The sequence below is a fragment of the Rattus norvegicus genome, chromosome X (genome assembly GCF_036323735.1).
Source record: "Rattus norvegicus strain BN/NHsdMcwi chromosome X, GRCr8, whole genome shotgun sequence".
NCBI lineage: Eukaryota > Metazoa > Chordata > Mammalia > Rodentia > Muridae > Rattus > Rattus norvegicus.
In genome coordinates this window covers 19,074,126-19,086,109 of record NC_086039.1, presented here as the reverse complement: position 1 = coordinate 19,086,109, position 11,984 = coordinate 19,074,126, and the positions used below count along the sequence as shown (strand labels likewise).

Below are 11,984 nucleotides of genomic sequence, written 5' to 3'. Positions count from 1 at the left end.
TTGGTCATGGTGGATGATTGTTTTGATGTGCTCTTGGATTCGGTTTGCCAGAATTTTGTTGAGTATTTTCACGTCGATATTCATAAGGGAAATTGGTCTGAAGTTCTCTTTCTTTGTTGTGTCTTTGTGTTGTTTAGGTTTAAGAGTAATTGTGGCTTTGTAGAAGGTATTCGATAGTGATCCATCTGTTTCAGTTTTGTGGAATAGTTTGGATAATATTGGTATGAAGTCTTCTATGAAGGTTTGATAGAATTCTGCACTAAACCCGTCTGGACCTGCGCTCTTTTTGGTTGGGAGACCTTTAATGACTGCTTCTATTTGCTTAGGAGTTATGGGGTTGTTTAACTGGTTTATCTGTTCCTGATTTAACTTCGGTACCTGGTATCTCTCTAGGAAATTGTCCATTTCCTGAAGATTTTCAAGTTTTGTTGAATATAGGTTTTTATAGTAAGATCTGATGATTTTTTGAATTTCCTCTGAATCTGTTGTTATGTCTCCCTCTTCATTTCTGATTTTGTTAATTTGGACGCACTGTCTGTGTCCGCTCGTTAGTCTGGCTAAGGGTTTATCTATCTTGTTGATTTTCTCAAAGAACCAACTTTTGGTTCTGTTGATTCTTTCTATGGTCCTTTTTGTTTCTACTTGGTTGATTTCAGCTCTGAGTTTGATTATTTCCTGCCTTCTACTCCTCCTGGGTGTATTTGCTTCTTTTTGTTCTAGAGCTTTTAGGTGTGTTGTCAAGCTGCTGACATATGCTCTTTCCTGTTTCTTTCTGCAGGCACTCAGCGCTATGAGTTTTCCTCTTAGCACAGCTTTATTGTGTCCCATAAGTTTGGGTATGTTGTACCTTCATTTTCATGAAATTCTAAAAAGTTTTTCATTTCTTTTTTATTTCTTCCTTGACCAGGTTATCATTGAGTAGAGCATTGTTCAATTTCCACGTATATGTGGGCATTCTTCCCTTATTGTTATTGAAGACCAGTTTTAGGCCGTGGTGGTCCGATAGCACGCATGGGATTATTTCTATCTTTCTGTACCTGTTGAGGCCCGTTTTTTGACCAATTATATGGTCAATTTTGGAGAAAGTACCATGAGGAGCTGAGAAGAAGGTATATCCTTTTGCTTTAGGATAGAATGTTCTATAAATATCCATTAAGTCTATTTGGCTCATGACTTCTCTTAGTCTGTCTACATCTCTGTTTAATTTCTGTTTCCATGATCTGTCCATTGATGAGAGTGGGGTCTTGAAATCTCCCACTATTATTGTGTGAGGTGCAATGTGTGTTTTGAGATTTAGTAAGGTTTCTTTTACATATGTAGGTGCCCTTGTATTTGGGGCATAGATATTTAGGATTGAGAGTTCATCTTGGTGGATTTTTCCTTTGATGAATATGAAGTGTCCTTCCTTATCTTTTTTGATGACTTTTAATTGAAAATTGATTTTATTTGATATTAGAATGGCTACTCCAGCTTGCTTCTTCTGACCATTTGCTTGGAAAATTGTTTTCCAGCCTTTCACTCTGAGGTAGTGTCTGTCTTTGTCTCTGAGGTGTGTTTCCTGTAGGCAGCAGAATGCAGGGTCCTCGTTGCGTATCCAGTTTGTTAATCTATGTCTTTTTATTGGGGAGTTGAGGCCATTGATGTTGAGAGATATTAAGGAATAGTGATTATTGCTTCCCGTTATATTCATATTTGGATGTGAGGTTATGTTTGTGTGCTTTCATTCTCTTTGTTTTGTTGCCAAGACGATTAGTTTCTTGCTTCTTCTAGGGTATAGCTTGCCTCCTTATGTTGGGCTTTAACATTTATTATCCTTTGTAGTGCTGGATTTGTAGAAAAATATTGTGTAAATTTGGTTTTGTCATGGAATATCTTGGTTTTTCCATCTATGTTAATTGAGAGTTTTGCAGGATACAGTAACCTGGGCTGGCATTTGTGTTCTCTTAGGGTCTGTATGACATCAGTCCAGGATCTTCTGGCCTTCATAGTTTCTGGCGAGAAGTCTGGTGTGATTCTGATAGGTCTGCCTTTATATGTTACTTGACCTTTTTCCCTTACTGCTTTTAATATTCTTTCTTTATTTTGTGCGTTTGGTGTTTTGACTATTATGTGACGGGAGGTGTTTCTTTTCTGGTCCAATCTATTTGGAGTTCTGTAGGCTTCTTGTAGCCTATGGGTATCTCTTTTTTTAGGTTAGGGAAGTTTTCTTCTATGATTTTGTTGAAGATATTTACTGGTCCTTTGAGCTGGGAGTCTTCACCCTCTTCTATACCTATTATCCTTAGGTTTGATCTTCTCATTGAGTCCTGGATTTCCTGTATGTTTTGGACCAGTAGCTTTTTCTGCTTTACATTATCTTTGACAGTTGAGTCAATGATTTCTATGGAATCTTCTGCTCCCGAGATTCTCTCTTCCATCTCTTGTATTCTGTTGTTGAAGCTTGTATCTACAGCTCCTTGTCTCTTCTTTTGGTTTTCTATATCCAGGGTTGTTTCCATGTGTTCTTTCTTGATTGCTTCTATTTCCATTTTTAATTCCTTCAACTGTTTGATTGTGTTTTCCTGGAATTGTTTCAGGGATTTTTGTGACTCCTCTCTATGGGCTTCTACTTGTTTATTTATGATTTCCTGATATTCTTTCAGGGATTTTTGTGTCTCCTCTCTATGGGCTTCTATTTGTTTATTTATCTTTTCCTGGAATTCTTTCAGGCATTTTTGCTATTCCTCTCTGTAGGCTTCTACTTGTTTATTAATGTTTTCCTGTGTTTCTCTAAGGGAGTTCTTCACGTCTTTCTTGAAGTCCTCCAGCATCATGATCAAATATGATTTTGAAACTAGATCTTGCTTTTCTGGTGTGTTTGGACATTCCATGTTTGTTTTGGTGGGAGAATTGGGCTCCGATGATGCCATGTAGTCTTGGTTTCTGTTGCTTGGTTTCCTGCGCTTGCCTCTCGCCATCAGATTATCTCTAGTGTTACTTTGTTCTGCTATTTCTGACAGTGGCTAGACTGTCCCTATAAGCCTGTGTGTCAGGAGTGCTGTAGACCTGTTTTACTGTTTTCTTTCAGCCTGTTATGGGGACAGAGTGTTCTGCTTTCGTGCGTGTAGTTTTTCCTCTGTACAGGTCTTCAGCTGTTCCTGTGGGCCTGTGTCTTGAGTTCACCAGGCAGGTCACTTGCAGCATACAAGTTGGTCTTACCTGTGGTCCCGAGGCTCAAGTTCGCTCGCGGGTGCTGCACACAGGCTCTTTGCGGCGGCAGCAACCAGGAAGACCTGTGCCGCCCCTTCTGGGAGCTTCAGTGCACCAGGGTTCCAGATGGCCTTTGGTGTTTTCCTCTGGCGTCCGAGATGTGTGTGCAGAGAGCAGTCTCTTCTGGTTTCCCAGGCTTGTCTGCCTCTCTGAAGGTTTAGCTCTCCCTCCCACGGGATTTGGGTGCAGAGAACTGTTTTTCCGGTCTGTTTCTATCAGGTTCCAGCGGTGTCTCAGGCAGGGGTCCTGCCGCTCCTGGGCCCTCCCCCATGGGAGCCCAGAGGCCTTATACAGTTTCCTCTTGGGCCAGGGATGTGGGCAGGGGTGGGCAGTGTTGGTGGTCTCTTCTGCTCTGCAGCCTCAGGAGTGCCCACCTGACCAGGCGGTGAGGTCTCTTTCCCACGGGGTCTGGGAGCAGAGAGCTCCCATGCTTCATTCTTTTGGTTGACTTAACACAGATATAAAAGATAAGACAAATGATATTAACTGACCTGACTATGCCAAACATTTAACAATGTAAAAGCATATTGTATATGTATATGTATATGTATATGTATATGTATATGTATATGTATATGTATATGTATATGTATATGTATATGTATATGTATATGTATATGTATATGTATATGTATATGTATATGTATATGTATATGTATATGTATATGTATATGTATATGTATATGTATATGTATATGTATATGTATATGTATATATTATGCTAAGCCAGATGTGGTGAAAATCTGGGCTATCAGCCTCTATCAGGATAGAAACTCTAACCCATGTTACAACTTGGAGGAATTCTTATGATCCATCTTCCCAATGACATGAGCCAATCGCCAAAAAATAGATACTATACAACTCCACTTATATAAACTATCTATATTAGTCCAATTTATAGAAACAAAGACTAGAATGATATTTATCAGAAGCTAGGGGCCAGAAGGTATGTGGTGACAACAGAAATATAAAGTTTTAATTTGCACCATAAAAATGAAGAGCTGACTGCATAGCAATGGAAATATAATTAACACACCTGAATACTTAAAAATGTTTAAATTGGAATTCTTAGGGATAAAACATTTGTTAAACATATAGAAGTCAAAAAATAAGCAAATAAAATAAATAAGAATGTGAGAAAGATGAAAGTTTTTTTTTGAAATGTTAAAAATTCCTTATTTTTTTATTCTTGGTACCACTACCACAATTTACAGGGCAATATACCTGATGTAATGAAAGGAAAAAGAAAGGCTACAACAGATAAAAGACCTCAGAGATATACATCTAATTGACAATGGCTACACTTTTGCAAACTGTGACTGTGAGCATCCTGAACAAGAAGGGTTTCCTGTTTAAGCTTCAGTGACTTTTCTGATGGATCATCGTTCCTCTGTAGCAGATTTTTACAGTTCCTCTAATGCATTTGGAATGACTGTCTCAAAGTAACCTGCAGCTTTCCTGACAACTCTCGCTCTCTCTCCTGCTAAGAACTGTAGCATTTGTTTCTGTTTTATTTTAAAACCTTCTGCTACCATAGCCACCACTTCCACCTCCAGATCCATAGCCACCACCACAGGGACTGCCTGAGCTTCTTCCACCAAAACTGACCCCCTTCATGGGTCAATAATTACATTGCTGCTGTCCACTATAATTTCCAAAGTCGTTATAGTTCCCACCACCACCATAGTTACCTCCACCAAAATTTCCCCCTTCATTGTAACCATCATATCCTCCTCCTCCACCACCACCATATCCACCATCTTGGTTTCCATATCCTGGTTGACAAACTCCATAACCTTTTCTACTCCTCTAACCAAGACCACCACCAGAGTTACCACCATCACCTCCAAATCCATGATATCCACCATCACCTCCTCCACCATAGCCTCCTATTCCACCATAGTTTCCTCCATGACCAAAGTTTCCTCCACATCCCATAAAGTTGCCAGATCCACCTCTATGACCTTCTGTGATCCAGCAGACTGCGTCTCTTGTTTAGAAAGGGCCTTTCTCACTTCACAATTGTGCCCATTAATAGTGTGGTATTTCTGAACAACAACTTTATCAACTGTGTCATGATCATCAAAAGTTACAAAAGCAAATCCTCTTTTTCTCACTCTGCCTGTCTTCCATAATGTCTATGGTTTCAATCTTGCCATACTTTTCAAAGTAGTCTCTCAGATTATATTCCTCCATACCCATATCCTCTTTAAAGCACAGGAAAAATTTTCTTCACCGTTAAATGGGCCCCAGGCTTTACAGAATCCTCTCTAGCAACAGTTCTCTTCTGTTTCACCACACGTCCACCAACCTTGTGTGGCAGAGCACACATTGCAGCATCCACCTCTTCCACACAAGAGTAGGTTACAAAACCAAAGCCTTTGCAACGTTTTGTTTGAGGATCTCTCATTACCACACAGTCTGTAAGTGTGCCCGTTTCTCAAAATGTTCTCTTAAGCTATCAGCTGTGGTTTCAAAGCTCAGACCACCAATAAACAGCCTCTTCAGTTGTTCTGGTTCCTTTGGATCATGTCCCTTCCCTCCAACACCTCCCCCCAACGCTGACCCCTTTTCCCCCCCACCATGGGTGCCAGCAGCAGTGGCACTGGCAGTGGCACCGGCACTGGTTTAACCTCCATTATGAGACCAGACTCGAGGAAAGATGTTTAAGATGGCATTTTTACATTACATTTATTTTATCATTATTTAAAACGAGATGGAATTTGTAATGATTAGGTACTTCTGACTCTAGTAGCTAGACTTAACACACAGATCAGGCTCCATGTTTAAACCTAGCCGATCATGTTATCAAACAGAAATCCAATTACTATTAAGAAAACTGTAATTTGGGCTGGAGAGATGGCTCAGCCGTTAAAGACTAAGGTCACAATAAGAGTTCGGTTCCCAGCACCCATGGATGTCTCTCCAGCCACCTTAAAAAAAGAGAAAACTGTTATTCCATATATTATCTAAAGCAATATCATTTATTATTTTATATTTTCTAACAAATAACAAATGTAGAACATTTTAAATCTGTTGGTTAACAAAATGTGTATCTAAACTATGATAATAGCTAATGTTCAAAATATGTACAGTTAAAGTAATAACTAATTTTTACTGAAAGTAGTGTCAAACAAGTTGACAGATTTGTCTGGAAACACATAATTTCAGATCCGGTTTATGCCATAACACAGATGACAAAGGATATATTAGCAAGGTATTGGGACTGGAGAGCTGGCCCAACGATTAATAACATTGGCTATTGTTCCAGAGCATTCAGGTCTTATTTCCAGCATACACATGCTGGTTCATAACTGTCTTTACCTTCAGTTCTAGGAAACTGGGCTCATTCTTCTAGACTCCATATGTACTAGGTATACAAGTGGTATGTAGACACACATGCATGCAAAACACATAAAATAAAAGCAAAACATCATGTTAGTGCCAATGTCTCAGAGGATGGCACCAGAATAAACCAGGTGCTATGCACCATGAATGTTGTGGAAGCCCGTGGTAGAGGAGGCATTTCAATGCTACAGCCACTCTGTACCCTGCAGCTATGTTCTGGAGGAAAGATGGAACAAAACGGAAAGTATATGTCCCTTGGATTCAGAGAGGTGACAAGAAACTGCCATATGGGAGCTTCTCTCAAAATGGTACTGGAGCAGCATCTCAAAGAGCAGACTATCTTATTGTGTTCTTGGAGGGATACATGGTATTCCCACATTTTGGGAGGCAAACTGGTTGAACCTTGCTTATATGGTGCATATACAACTTTTTCAGCGTGCCAGTACAGAAGAGATTCTCCACATATACTGGATGCTGGAAATGAGCTGAACTTGACATGTTCACTGGAGTCTTACTTCATTATGTTTTAATTACCCGGTTGGCTTTGCTTCAATTCCCAGACTTGTTCCGGGCAGTTAAAAGTACAGCAGACTCCTCAAGGGTCCACTCCTTTTACCCTACACAATATTGTCTTGTACAGGAGTAAATGTGCTGTTATTGCAAGTGAACAATATTATTTAAGTAGAGAGATCAAAATTTAACCAGTCTTTTCACTGGTAGTTCCTATTTCGATGCCAAATAACATAGGAACTCGTTTTAATAAGTTAACTCATCAATAGGAGATTCCTTTTCCACTTAGTACTTAATGGAATTTAATCATCTTTAATGACCAATTTTCACAAAATTTCTTTAATATAAGGTATTTTCTTATTAATACCACATATAGGAGGATTATTACATAATTTGATAATGTTCATGAGATTTCTTGTTTCTAAGAGAGACAAAGGCAGGGGTGAGAATTCTCTCTCTAGGAGAGAGTACGGTTCTCCATTGTAAACACAGTAACAGAATACTTTTTTTAAAAGTGGCTGCGGATTCAATCAGTATATGGCTAGAATTTGGGACTCTATTTTGGTGAATGTAAAGGTGGCCATTTTGAACTAGTCAGTGAAGAGGTGATTATGGCTGTGCCCTCAAAATTCATGCAGACACTTAATCCTAGTAAGCATTTTCAGAGGCGAATGAGATTAGATCATCAAGTAATTAGGCCATTCAGAAGTGATCAGGACTAGTCATCATGGCAGAGTTCCCATGTTTGGATCCTGTGGCTCCATAAAGAGAAAGGACAGAAGACATTTCCATTCTATCAATCTCTATCTCTCTCTCTCTCCTTCTCTCCCTCCTTCCCTCCTTTCCTCCCCCTCCCTCTCTCCATCTTTCTCCTGACTGCTTCTCTTCATACAATGCCCTGTGTTTCCTTAGGACTCTATCAGCAAAAGAAAGGTCAACACCAGAGCCAGCTCAACTTGTATCTCCAAAGTTACATCAAAACCAACTTTTCCTTCCTTAATAATTTACTCAGTCTGTAGAGTTGTGTTATTAGTAATAGGAACCAGATATGCATACTCTGAAAATCTGTGACTTCTCATTTCTAAAAATATGGAAAATAATGCTGTTTACTTTGGGGATTATGATTTATATATTTGTCTATATATGTGGGAACATTTAGTAATTGGTACATCACAAAGGCTCAGTAAATCAAGTATTCCTGGAGCACATGTTTTTATGTCTTATAGACTATCTTTATTGAAATCACTCAAAACTGTATCCACAGCATAGGAACTGCTGAGATATGCCTCCTTGGTGCCTAGATCATCACCTCACCCTGAGAGATAATGTCATGTTACCTGAGAGGTAATGTCATGTTCAGAACATTTCAAAAAGCTGTTTATATTGGTTAAGTACTGAATTAATCTAATCTGATTAATGACCTTATAAGAAGAGATTTTTATTGGATATTTTATGTATTTACATTTCAAATGTTATCCCCTTTCCCTTCTTTCCCATCTCCCCTCCCCCTCCCCCTGCTTCTATGAAGATGCTCTCACTACCACCCACCCACTACCACCCACGCACTTCCATTTCAACACCCTGGCATTCCCCTACACTGGAGCCTTCATAGGACCAAGGGCCTCTCCCACTGATGCCAGACAGTGCCATCCTCTGCCACATATGCAGCTGCAGCCATGGGTCTGTCCACGTGTACTCTTTGGATAGTAGTTTAGTCCCTGGGAGCTCTGGTTGGTTGATACTGTTGTTCCTCCTATGGGGTTGCAAACCCCTTCAAATCCTTCAATCCTTTCCCTAACTCCTCTATTGGGGTCCCCATGCTCAGTGCGATGGTTAGCTGCAAACATCATCATCTGTATTGGTAAAGCTGTACCAGAGCCTCTCATTAGTATCAGTGAAGAAGAGGATATCTTGAATACTCACTGATAAGTAAATATTAGCTAAAAAAAGTACAGAATATCTAGGATCCAACCTACAGACAGACTGTAAGAAGTGTAACAAGCAGAAAGGCCCACATGAGGAGGCTTCAGTCCTATTTAGAAGGGGGAAGGAAATAATCACAGGAGGCAGAGGGAGAGAGGGAACTGGTTGGGAGAGTGGAGGGGGAGGGGAAAACAGGAACAGGATCAAATATGGGGGTACAGGAGAGAAGTTCAGAGGGCCAAGAGAATGAATGGAAATAAGCAGCCTCGGGGGTGAGAGTGGTGGGATGCCCTAGAAAGTACCAAAGACCCAGGATCTCAGGACTCACTGGCGATGACCTTAGCCAAAATGCCCAACACTAGGGAGAGGGAACTCGAAGAGTCCGTCTCCAGTAGATAGACAGGGCCTCAAGTGGAAAGACAGGGTTACCAGCCCACAGTCAAAATTTCTGACCCAGAGTTGTTCCTTTATAAAAGAACTGCAGGGACAAAAATGGAGAAGAGAGAGGGAAAGAAGGTCCAGTGATAGCCCAACTTGAGATGCATCTTATGGGGGGCAGGTTGGGCACCAAGGCCTGACACTATTACTGATGCTATGATGTGGTTACAGACATCAGCCTGGCATGGCTGTCCTCTGAGAGGCCCTACCAGCAGCTGACTGAGACAGAAGCAAATACTTACACCCAACTATTGGACTGACGTAAGGGACCTCTATGGTTGAATTAGGGGAAGGATTGAAGAAGTTGAAGGGGAGAGCGACCCTATAGGAGGACCAGTAGTCTCAAGTAATCCAGATTCCACAGAGCTCCTAGAGACTGAGTCACCAATTAGGATCATACATGGGCTGGTCTGAGGCCCCTGGCACATATATAGCAGAGGTCTGCCTGGTCTCGCCTCAGTGGGAGAAGATGTGCTCAATCCTTTAGAGGCTTGAGGCCCCAGGGAAGGGGAGGGGCTGGTAGAGAGGAGCATCCTCTCAGAGGCAAGGGGGAGGAGGGATGGGATGAGGAACTATGGGGGGGGGGACAAAAGGTGGGCAGTGACTGAAATGTAAATAAATAAAATAACTTAATAAAAACAGACCTCGAAGTATGTTATACAAATGGAAAAAAGAGAGATACCAAAGATGTTCATGTCCATAGGAAAAGTGAGAACGCTGACGAGTACCTAAAACACAAGGAAATTCAGTCCTGCCAATACCTTAATCTTGGAATATCTCTGAGCCTTTAAATCTCTGATCTTTATGCAAGCTGTTAGCAATATTTTGTTATGGTAGTCTTAGCCCACAGACTGTATCTCTGTCTTTCTAGAATGACAGCAGAGAATATGCACAATTCATTAAACTCCAAGGTACATAGTCTAGTCTGTAGTAGGTTAACAATCAATATGCACTCATTATACTAATGAAATAAAGTTGGGGAAGGGACCACCCTTTATTGATATCTCCATGTGGTAGAAAAGTAGACGATTCGGGGGAGGGCTAAGAGAAGGGGGATGTGCATTCATATGGAATGAATTTGATTTCGACACAGCTTCATTGTAAAGGGTCCTAGCCTTTTTTCTGTGGAGTGGGTGACTCACTGAGCAGTCTGGGATCAGACTGCCTGATTCATATCAGTTTCGTTATTAGCTTTCAGTGTGTCCATGGAAACGTCTTTTCATAGCTTTCCTGTGATTCATTCTCTTTACCTGCAACTGACATAATGATGGCTGTCACATCTTAGAGTATGTAACATTAAGTGAGACAGCATGAACAAGGCTTATCTGAACTCACGGAGACTAACACAGCATGCACAGGGCCTGCATGAGTTTGCACTACAGTCCTCTGTGCTTATATTTTGGCTTCCGGATTGGTGTTTTTATGGTATTCCTGAGGATGTGAACAAGTGTGTCTCTGATTCTTGTGCCTTTTCTTGGGCTCTTTGTCTTAGTAAATGTCAGTGTGGTCATTTTTGTTTTACTTTTATATTTTCTTTTGCTATGTTTTTAGAATTAAATGAACGAATGAATATATGAACCTAGTCACTAGGATAATATAGGTTGATATCATTATGCAGGTGAAGGCAGGTATAGGATAAAACGAGGCCTGCCATTGGATGAGAAGGAAGGATGGGAGGGTGAAAAGTTTTAAAAAGGAAAGAAGGGCAGAGTGAGAAGGAGCGGGGAGAACATGGTGGCAGATGTTAAGATTCTTCTTTGCGCATAAATACAAGTTGTTATGACTATTTTTAAAGGATGGGTGTGTACAGGATTTTGTGCTGCCTAGATGGGCAAATTATATCTTATCAATTGGATCAGAGTTTATTGTGTGGTGTGTTCTTTTATGTGTCAACTTAATTGAGCCCACAGTAATGGAGCAGCAGGATAGGCAGTCTCTGTATGAAACTGACAGGACAGCGACCCGCCTTGGAAACTAGATGGGTAGAGAGATTGTTGCCAGGCTCAGAGAGTAGCCATCGGCAGTGTGAGATGGGATGGAGCTTAGCAGGTGAGACGCTGCTGACTGAGATAAAAATATCCTGCAGATGCCATGTGGCCCTACATATGGTGTGGGATTGGCGCGGGATAAAAGAAAGCCTTTTAGTTTTTTACTTCTACAGGGTAAAGATTACCAACTGAACTGTCACTTAGAACTGCTAGGAGGGGCAAACTCAATTTTCTCAAACTGTGTGACACTGTGTATCAACCACTCCAGGGCAGGACCAACATACAATGGACTGCACAGTTTTTGTGTGTAATTACTGTTTGGTGGTCTTTTGTTTTATTTTGCTTTCCTGTTTGTTTGGGTGTTGTCTTATTTTGTTTATTGGGGGTTTATTGTATTGGGATTTTTTAAAAGAAAGAACTTAAAGTTAAATGGGAGGGTAGAGGATCCAGAAGGACTTCAGGAAGAGGAAGAATATGATCAAAATATATTTAAAAGTTAGATTATTAAAAGATAATTGGCAAAACAAT

General features: G+C 40.6%; 1 pseudogene; it reads right to left on the bottom strand.

The window, feature by feature from the left end:
* Positions 1-5,137: 5,137 nt before the first annotated feature.
* On the bottom strand, positions 5,138-8,461 carry LOC134484120 (heterogeneous nuclear ribonucleoprotein A3-like; annotated as a pseudogene).
* Between the last annotated feature and the right edge of the window lie 3,523 nt (positions 8,462-11,984).